General features: G+C 33.3%; 1 long non-coding RNA gene across 1 annotated transcript; it reads left to right on the forward strand.

The window, feature by feature from the left end:
* On the forward strand, nucleotides 1-787 carry LOC140808259 (uncharacterized). Its single transcript, XR_012112848.1, has 2 exons — nucleotides 1-445; nucleotides 719-787. It is a non-coding gene; the product is annotated as an uncharacterized lncRNA (long non-coding RNA).
* The last annotated feature ends 10,049 nt before the right edge of the window (nucleotides 788-10,836 follow it).

The raw sequence follows: 10,836 nt of genomic DNA on the forward strand, positions 1-10,836 counted from the left end.
TATAAGAAAATTGGATGGGAAGCATATCCTCGACTCATAGAAGGCGTTGAAGCCGTTACTGAACGTAAAATCAGAGGAAGATGTGAGCCACAATCACAACTACGATGTATATATTTGTTTTAATTTTGTCTTTTTTATTTTATTTTAATAATAATAATTTCCTGTTCAAATATTGACTTTTGGCATGTTACGCTTATAAATTCATATGATGTGATCTAACAATTACAGAAAACATATTTCTCAACATGTCAACGTCCACGGTAAGTAAAATAAAAATATTTGTGTATTTTGTGGATCTAGTGCAGGAAAAGATTCAATTTATGAAGAAGTAGCAGAAAAGCTTGGAATAACACTTGCTAAAAAAAAGATTCATTTGGTATATGGTGGTGGTGAAGTTGGCCTCATGGGAAAAGTTGCAAAAGCTGCGCATGCAGGTGGAAGTGAAGTATTAGGCATTATTCCGATTACCTTAGCCAATCTTACAGGACCAACAATAAGAGAAGAAATGAAAGTGGACAACATGTATGAACGAATTACTCAAATGATTGAACATTCAGATGCTTTCATTGCTTTGCCAGGAGGTTTCGGTACTTTGAAGGAAATATTTCATACTGTTTGTTGGGCACAATTAAATATCCACAATAAGCCAATTGGTTTGTTAAATGCTAACAATTATTATGATAAACTGTTATCGTTTCTTGATGATGTTGTGGAACAGGGATTTATTTCATTAGCTTCACGAAGGATGTTAGTTTCTGCTACAAGTGAAGGTGAACTTATTGATTTACTGCAAGGATTTAGTCATGAACCAGATCCATTCTTATCTCAACTTAATTGGCCAACATCCAAGAGTAAGAAAAGAAAATTCACGTGATGCTAAACTTGTGATTCAACGGTATGTTTTAATGTTTTTTTTAAGGTATGAATAATCTCCTCTTCTTTTTCTCTTAGTTATTTTTATTATATGAAAAAAATATATAGATATATAGTAATAATAATAATAATAATTTTTAGTTCAATGTCGAGTAAGGTGTCAGTAAAATGCACCTGAGACGCATTAGTTAATAATTATCGGAAAATCACAATACACTAGATTTTAATATTCATTATATTCAAATTACAGATTACAAGAAAAATTAGTTTTTCATATGTACCAATTTATAATATATATATATATATATATATATATATATATATATATATATATATATATATATATATATTTGACAATTAATATAAAATGTATAATAGATGTGTTTATTTATTTATATATACATATTTATAATTGTGTGTGTTTTCAAATAAAATAATTTCTAAAATTTTTATGAGAATATAGTTAAAATATATGGTTTGTATGGTTGTTAACATGTATAATTGAAAGAAATCTTGTTGTAAAAGTATAATATATACTCACACATCTTTTGTGAGTAAGTGGTGAGAATGAGAAAACAATTAATAAACTTTTATTGATTATCGAAAAATGGTTAATTACAAGAATATAACTCCCCTTAAAAAAAATATTTATTGAAAAAAAAAGAAGTAAATAAATAACGGACTGCAAAGTACTTCATTCATTGTAATTTTTTCTTGATTTCATTGATTTACTATCAATATATTCTAAAAACATCAATCAAATGTGTTATAAAAAAAAAACAAGCAAACAAAAATATTTTTTTTGTGCTAGATAAGTTTCAAAGGTAGTCGGATGTATCCGTTATATAAATGTTTATATATATATATATATATATATATATATATATATATATATATATATATATAGATAGATATTTATGGTAGAATGTTTGGATAAAATTTTTTATGTTATTGTAAAATTTTGTAGTCACGTTATTGAAAAAAAAATAGAAAGAAAAAAAAAGAAAAGGAAAAAAAAGGGGGGATTTTATTATTTGTAAATTTTCCTATTTTGTTTTCAATATTAGTTTTCTAATTGTCTGCTTTAATACTTAGCCTTTTTCGATGAGAGTTAATATTCATTCTAACTCCATGAGTGAAAACTAGCTATTCATTATGTAAGGTCCAGGAAATTTAATTCGCGTAACCTAAGTGCATGCAATCTAGGAATTTTTTTGTTATTATTTTTAATTACATGTTTAATTATTTTGATACAATTTATGCACAATTCATGCATGATAGGATTTAGTCCCTGAAATTTTAAAAGTACACGCATTAGGGTTTCTAGGCGCATTTCACGTTCGAACGAAGAGTGGAGATCGGAGAATTTTCAGGAAAATTATTTTATTACACGATTTATTTTTATAAATTAAGATGAGGTGTTTTAAGGATAATTTTTTTAAAATAAGATTTTATTGGGTAGTTTTACCCGTAGGATTTTATTTTTAACGGTACGTAAATTTTATCGAATCATGGGACGTCTTGAGGTTTCGGCTAATGTTTTCAAAATCTTTTCAACACGAAATATTTTTCGAGAGTGCGTTTGGATTTATTGAGCCTAATTTTAAGCTTGCTAGGCTTAAATTTTTTTAAAACCCTTAATTATCATATTAAAACCCATAATTAGTTGGTTAACTAAATAATTATTACATAGGAAACCTTCACCCTTCCGTAACCTCTCCCACACCCGATTAATATACATCTGTTTCCCCTTAAGAGCACCCATCAGTTTCAGAAAGAAAATAAACTCCAGCAGAAGGCTCGATCTTGAGCTTGTTTATGCAAAGAAAATTCAATCGGGTTCCTCCACTTCATCCTTGCACTCCAACCATCTTAAGGCACGCTTTGTACCCTCTTTTCTGCATCATTCATGTCATATATATCTGCATTGTATGTTTTTTTGCATGAAATATTCTCGATCTATCAAGAAAATGGAGGATTTTCGGTTTTTGTTCATGGCATGTATTTCTTTTATTTTTACTCACGATTTCTGGATTGTGGTGTAAAGGGGCTGCTGTACTAGGATGGTAAGGGATTGTACAGATCGTGATTTATGAGGCTTAGGTGCTGGTGTGTGCTGCAGGGTCTAGATCGATGAGTTTTGAGAGAGGGACAATCGGGTATTGGTGATTTGTGAGAATTGGAGTGCTCGGTCGTGTTCTTTGGCTCTGATTTGTGAGAGATGGATTTTCTCCAGCCCTGGACCAGAACCTGGTGGGTCTGAGATGGGGGATGGAATGGCTAAATCAACGCTGGAGTCGAAGGATCAACCAATCGTGCCATGTCGGAAAGGGTAGTCTCGGTAAGGAGTTCGTTGGTGTTCCTCGGACTCAAGCTGTTGAGAGCGTGAATGGTGATGGTTTCTTGGTTCTGATAAGTGCCTTAGAGTCTAGTCTAAGTCCTCGGAAGGCTGTTTCATGGTGGAACGAGGGGTTAGCTTTAGGGCGTGAGATTTTAGGAAAATAAGAGCACATGAGGTGGTGAAAGGGGAGAGGACCGAGAGTTCCTGTAACATTCTGGAAATTTCAGCGTTAGTTTGGCAACTTAATGACATTGTATTAGTACCAATCAAGTGTTTTTAAGGTAAGGTAAAAGTTAGGGAAAATTTGGGTTAAGTATCGAGTCGATTCGGGTTAAAACCGGGACGCGGTTCAAGTTTTAAAACGAATCGGTTCAGTTGTATTTTTGGCTCGAAATTACGTCTAGGAATATTTTTAAATATGTTTTGGGATATTTTAAGGAGTTTGGTAAGCTTCGGGTCAATTTTACAGGTCCAGGATTAAAACGAGAATTTTCGGGTTTTCAGGGGCAAAATGGTCATTTTGCACCCAGGGTTAGATTTTGGTCCTAGCAGCGCCCTGAGCACAAATATATGATATTTTAAATGTTTATGCATCATTTTTTACGATTTTCATGCAATTATGATAAATACGTTGCATGCTTGGTTTAAAGGAAAAGTTACGTATATGCATGTTTTTATTAAGTGATGAAAATGATGATATTTTTGAAGGATGTGATTTGGTTGTGACTGACGATGTATATGTATACGATGGCATGAGATATGATGAGCTGAGGCCCGGGCTCAGTGGGCGGGTAATGCTGTCGCTGATGTCCCTCGCCGCAGGGTACCACGGTTTTTATAGATGGATCCATCGATAGAGCTGATACGAAAGTCACAACTAATGAACTGAATTCAATTAAAAGAAAATGTTTAAGTTTATGATGACACGATGAGCTGTTTTGACACGTATATGAAGATATGAGCTGACATGATATGAGATGATATGAGTTGACACGACATGATTTTATACGACACGTTTACGTTATGCTTTTAAGTTCATGAAAGATATATTGAGTATGCTATTTTTCACTGCTGTGTGATATGTATATGTACTTGTTATTAACGGTACAGGTGTGTTGAGTCTTTAGACTCACTAGGCGTGATGTGATGCAGGTGAGTTCGATGTCGAGGAGACTGGAGGCGCTGGACTCTGAGTCAGTGGACCTGGTGGGCGACACTACCCGAGGACCTATGATTATTTCGCATTATTATGATTTCATATTTTGAGAGGATACGAGTATGTTAAGCTGTGTTATTTTACAGTTGATGTTAGGATTTTCCTCGTCTTCACTTCGGTATATTTATTGGCAATTACTCATGATGATTTTTAAATGACGTTTTTAAAATAGGAGTGCATGTATGCGATTTAATTAAATGGTTATTTTCAAAAGGAGAGTTTTAAAAAAATATATATTTCCGCATTTTAAAATGAGTAGACGTTTCACATTAAATATTTTGACCTCAAAGAATATATGGAGTTGAGGCTTTTACAATTATATTCTTGATATTATACAAGTTATGGTGGGTGGTGTGAATTATCTTTTTGACTATATTATCATAAAATAATTTAGAAATTGAATATATATATATATATATATATATATATATATATATATATATATATATATATATATAAATCGGTATATTACTTTGTTTTTAAAATGAATATGTTTGTATATTTGAATATATAAAAGGAATAAAGAATCTAGGTTGTGACTTTTCGATAAATTTTATTACTAAGGGACTAGTAATAAGATAGTGTGGGGGTGTGATGAAACTTAAAATTAATAATTTATTATATGTTAAAACTTGTATTTTAAAATTTTATGTTTCATTAAAATTATAAAATTAAGTTATTTTAGTATTGTTTGTTTATATTTAAATGTTTTACTAAATATGTTTTATTTTCAGGTTTTCTACGTGTTGGTAAAATAATGATAACTCAAGCTAGAAAATTCAAATGGAGATGATTCAAACATGTTCGGAATCTTTGTGAAATTATCTACAACTTTGCAGAAGACATGATTGCCTAAAAAGTTCATTAAGATAATCAAATTGTGCAAATATCAAAAGGAGGACAAATATATTTTTACTATGACCATCATATAGTAAAAAATTCATAACTATTTCAATATTTATCCAAATGAGGTGAATCAGGTGGCCAAATTCATCTACAGAAAATTCTCCACATTTTCGTCGTTTTGAGCAGAGTCAAATTCGGTGATTAAAGTCGTGAAACAAGGCATTGAAAGAAGGGACATGGAAATGAAGTTGGAGGAGACAAAGACTACTATTACAACTACATGACATTAATAAAATTTTTGACCCTTTCTCTTATTTGCCCTATAAATAGAGGCCTTGTGCTAGCTTGAGAGATCATTCTATCTCATTATAAAATATAGTGTGAGTGTGTATCAAAGTTCTAAGTTCCAAAATATTTTCTTTCATTTTCTCAACTATGAGTGATATTTTAGTGTTGATCAAAAGTAAGTTCATGGCTAGCTAAATCTATTATGTCAAGGTGAAGAGGATGCATTCTTGGTGAAGTAAGATTGTTATATTTTGTATATTCTTTCTTTATTTATTTTCATTTAGCTAACTTATTTTTATTGAAGGCATAAAAATGAATTATTTGTTGTTAACAATTTACATCAAATGCTTGATACCATTGAAGTGGTTATCTTGATTTGTTGTTTAATTTTGATACAATAAATATTTCATCAATTATTATTATTGTTATATTATATTATATTATATTATATATATATATATATATATATATAATAATATCATAATATTTTATTTAGACGATAGCGTGGCTCTGCCGGTTGTTCTAAATGAAATATTATGATTTAATACTAACATCTAACAATTTAACATTTACTTTATCGCAACTAACTTTTAGTTTTCCGCAACTATCTTATTAAATCAATATATTTCATTTAGGCAATAGCGTGGCTCTGCCGGTTGTTCTAAATGAAATATAATGATTTAATTTAACATTTACTTTATGCAATTATATATTTATATAGATATAACTATAATCATAGGTACCATATATAAAATATCGGTTAATTCGGTATTTTCTATCATGGGAACTATATTATATTATGTGTGTGTTTAATTTTCTTGGAACAATTATTTATGGTGGTTTCCTTTGTTTTACTTTTAGTTAAGCAATATTACATAAACCAAGAATAAATCCTCAAGCCTTGACAAAATTTATAATTTGTAAACTTCATTCTTGCATTTGATAATCTATAAATTAATAAATTTAAACTTAAAATAACCTCTCTGTGGATCGATCTCGTACTTACGAAATATATTACTTCCAGAAAACCTACACTTGGGTGAATTATAATTTAAGTAGTAGCAAGGACCATTCAAAGTACATAAGATGTTAGACGGAAATTCATATTGGCTATCAAGTTTAGATGGCCATCCACACAAAAGATGCATAAATGACAAGTATCTCAAGCCGTATTTTCCAAGTATGAGGGAAGAAATAGAAAAATTTGGCGAGTAAAGAAAACAGGAAGGCTGATATTCAGCGAGGAGTTGGCCTTCGGGGCCACTTTTGTATATGTTTAGTTTTTATTTCAAGACGTCATGTGATGTAGGTCTTAGGGCCACTGAGGTAAATATCTGTTCTTTATGATTCAACAATAAGATTGATCAAATAAAGTGGGAGAGTAAGCCACTTCCATTATTTTGAAGGTACTTTGTTTCATTAGGTAGTCGGCCTTATGGCCACTTATAATATATACATTTGTTCGATATGTCTAAAGTTTTTATGGTACGAGAAATCATGATGAAGTAGATCGTACCGCCAGTATATAAATTGGTTGTTTGCATGTGCAGTGACAGACCCATGAAGTAGGCCTTTAGGCCACTTAGAATATGACAAGAAAGAAACACACCGAGCGGGGAGTTGAGCTCACCGAGGGGAACAATAAATAATAAAGGAAGAACGGAAGAGAACAAGGGCGTTATGCGAATCCCAAGAGGACCCATAAGTTGACTTTGGAAGAAAAATAGGCTAACCAGCCATTTTTGTATTTTTTAGCTTCATGTTGTAAGAGTTTGTTTGAAGTGGGCCTTAGGGCCACCAATGTAAATATTTTTTGGATACGGTTTAAAAAAATTAAAACGATCAATTCAAGTTGGCCAGGAGGCCACTTTTATCATATTGGATTCATTTTGTTTCTATAGAGAATCAGGGGAGGAAATGACTGTGAGCGGGGAATTCTAAGCCAACATATTTGTTTATCGAAATGAAGGGGATTATTTGGATCAGAATATAAGAATCAACAGAAAAAATTCTTCCCCAACCAAAATCCAACATCAAATTCAACTCCTTTTCATCTCACACCCATCACACAACAACCGCGATACCAACCCAACAGTCAACAAATATAAAGCGGAGCCACCGCATGCAAGAACATCAAGTAAACGTGTATGCGGAATATGTATCTGATTGAAGTGCAAATGCATAAACGTGTATGTGGGAAAAGGATCCGACTGAAGTGCAAATGCACATACGTGTATGCGAGAAAGGGGTCCGACTGAAGTGAAAAAGCATATACGTGTATGCGGAAAAGGGGCCCGACTGAAGTGCAATGCATAAATGCTAGGGACGAGGGAGTCGTCTTGAGTGGATGAGCACGTAAGAGCACATAAGAGTTGAGTGTCACCTGTGTTTAAAGAAACCCCAAATGACACCAAGGCTTAAGCGTCGAATGTACCGGAGAACTGAGGCCAACTCATGGCGAATGCTCAATCCAGTATTACCTGTGAAGATCAAACAGGCAAATCGCATATGCAACAAGAGACTGCATACCTATTCTTTTCACCACCTGTGGAAATTGTACCAGAGAATGCGAACAAAAGACCAACTACCACCATCCCACACTAGCATTAAACCTTTTAATACAGGAAAGGAAGATTATGCACGTTCGCCCCTAATCCTACGCGCAAGCAAGATATCCGTAGGCATGATTGTCACACGCTTGCATGAATGGAACACAAGTTAATGTCCTCAAATAGACCCACAAGGTAGGCCTCGGCAGCTTCCTGAAGCGCCAAAACAGCATGGCTCTGGAAACGCAAATCAGTCTTGAAATCCTGAGAAACTTCACAAACAAGCCTCTGGAAAGGAAGCTTCCTGATCAAGAGCTCGGTACTCTTTTGGTACGTACGGATTTCACGAAGAGCAACAGTACCAGGATAGTAACAACGTAGATTTTGTTGGGACTAGAAGATAGAGCCACGGTAGGGGGAAAAAGGCAGCAAATAACAGGTTATACTTAAGAATTTGAAATTTGAGTTGGGGATTTGTGGATCCTTGAAAATTATTGAAGATTAGGCTTGCACTGGAAGAAGAAAGTGAAGGAGTTGAAGAAGAGCGAGATGAGTTATTTCTCTGTGATTTGAAATCGTACAGCATAGCGGGATTTTTGTATCCCGCACAAAAACAAATGGTATGGCCCAAGTAAATGCAATTTTGGGTCACACTAATACAAATGAGTCGATTAAAATGGGTTTATATACAAGCATTTTGGCCCAATTGGCCAATATTTTCGGGAGGCAGTTGTTTGGGCTAAAATATTTAAATTATAAAGCCAATTTAAATTATATAAGCCCATAACGCATTAATTCTTATCGATTCAAACCGATCACAATGTTAGAGTAGGTGCCCGTCGAGCCAAGTGTTGGCCGAGTGTTCACAATGAAACTCTATGTATAAACGATCTTTATTTTAATAATATTTGAAATTATTGTTTTTCACATCTTTATCTGTATACCCATGCATGTTGCATAGATAAAGATCTTGAATATAAAAATAGTATAACGAATATGAGATGCTCATATGATGAGTATCATGAAACTCATATTTGGAATATTGTATATTCTAAATAGTTCCTAGTCGATTCAGCCACCGCTAAGAAGCATATAGGCCCCTCGAGTTTGAAACTAGTATTTGCGATGTGAGTATCATGTTACATTGGTAAGGGACATTGTGATGTCCAAGCATGTAGATAGGTGCTCCTGGTAGAGCGCACTGAACAACCCTCCATAAAGGACTTTTCAAGTGGTTCTCACTTATCGAGCGGAAAAGTCATAGTTTATGGTTGTACACCATTAGTCCTTATGACCCGGGACAATTTTGAGACTCTATATGCTAGCATTGCACTTTGACTTGTTTACTGACTCATATGTGGTCATCAGGTGGCAAGGTTGGGTGTTCTGTCGAAACATATAGGAGTCGATGAATTGTAGTCGGGGATTCACCGCTTACCTTCGGGTATGGATATCCTATGTGATCTCATGTATATGTAGTATGAAATCTCTGATCAGAGTGTTGGTGGTAATATGAAAGGGGTTTCAAAGATTACATCATCGAAGCAACTACGACATGATACATAGTATTGATTCATTGACAACTCTCGATATACCAGTAGTTGTCGAATCGGTCGGGATATATGAGATGAAGGGACCATACTGTACGCTAACCATAATTGAATGGTTCTTGCAGGCACTATCATTTGATACCTAAGGAATCATGTAAGCGATGATGCTCGGCGTTTAACATGATTGGTTGGGTACTATCAGACTTGAGTTCTGTCGTTCTTATTATCAAGGAGTTGATAAGTAAGAATAGAGCAATTGGGGTATGCTCATATAAGGACATGTTTAGTCCCGAATCACATGAAGATGTGAACCCACTGCTAGTTATATCAATGAACCATTGAGAGTCACACAAGTGCTAACTTTCTAGATTCCGTTGAGAAGAAAATTAGTTCAATGTGTTGAACGGCTTATAAAAGAGTTTATAAGCACAAAGAAAAATAGGAGTATGACTTCTATAAGGGAAATGTGAATATTAATTTGTGGAAGTGTTCCTAAATTAAAAGTTGACCAAATAAGTAATGTATTTGAAAATTGTGATTTTAATAAATATTATAATGGACTAAATTAAATTAATTTAAGTGTTGAATTAATTAAACACTAGTGGACCTAGTAGATCCAAATAATTAAATTAATTCAAGTGTTGAATTAATTAAATAATATTGGGTCTTGTAGAGCCCAATAGAAAATAACTATTTAATTAGTGAGCTTGAGTAAAATCAAGTAAAGTTTAAATGGTCTCAAATGTGTTTGAGATAATTAAATAAAAGTCCATGAGCTTTGTAATTGTTACAAACCCAAATAGAAAAGCATGCAAGGGAGGTGAAGGGTTGGATGCAACTTTTTCAATATCCAAAGCATGGCATGCACATGCTTACTTTTACTTTTTGCCCAACCAAGAAAAACACTTCCTTCTCTACTCACAAGCATGATGGCCGAGATTTTGAGCATCAATTCTCCTTCATTTTGCTTCTTCAATTGTTGAGGAAAGCTTAGTCTTTTCAATGAAAAATGTTCCAATTTTTCTAGTGCAAAATTAGAGAAGAATTAATTTGTTGGTGGTGGGCTTAATTTTTTAGCAAGGAGTGCTCAAAGGAGGCTTGAAAATTTGTCTTGCCATTGAAGAGCTAAGTTGTTTGCAACTTAGTTGGAGTCATCATAAATCTTTTGAAATT

This window comes from Primulina eburnea, chromosome 12 (assembly GCF_022965805.1).
Source record: "Primulina eburnea isolate SZY01 chromosome 12, ASM2296580v1, whole genome shotgun sequence".
Taxonomy (NCBI): domain Eukaryota; kingdom Viridiplantae; phylum Streptophyta; class Magnoliopsida; order Lamiales; family Gesneriaceae; genus Primulina; species Primulina eburnea.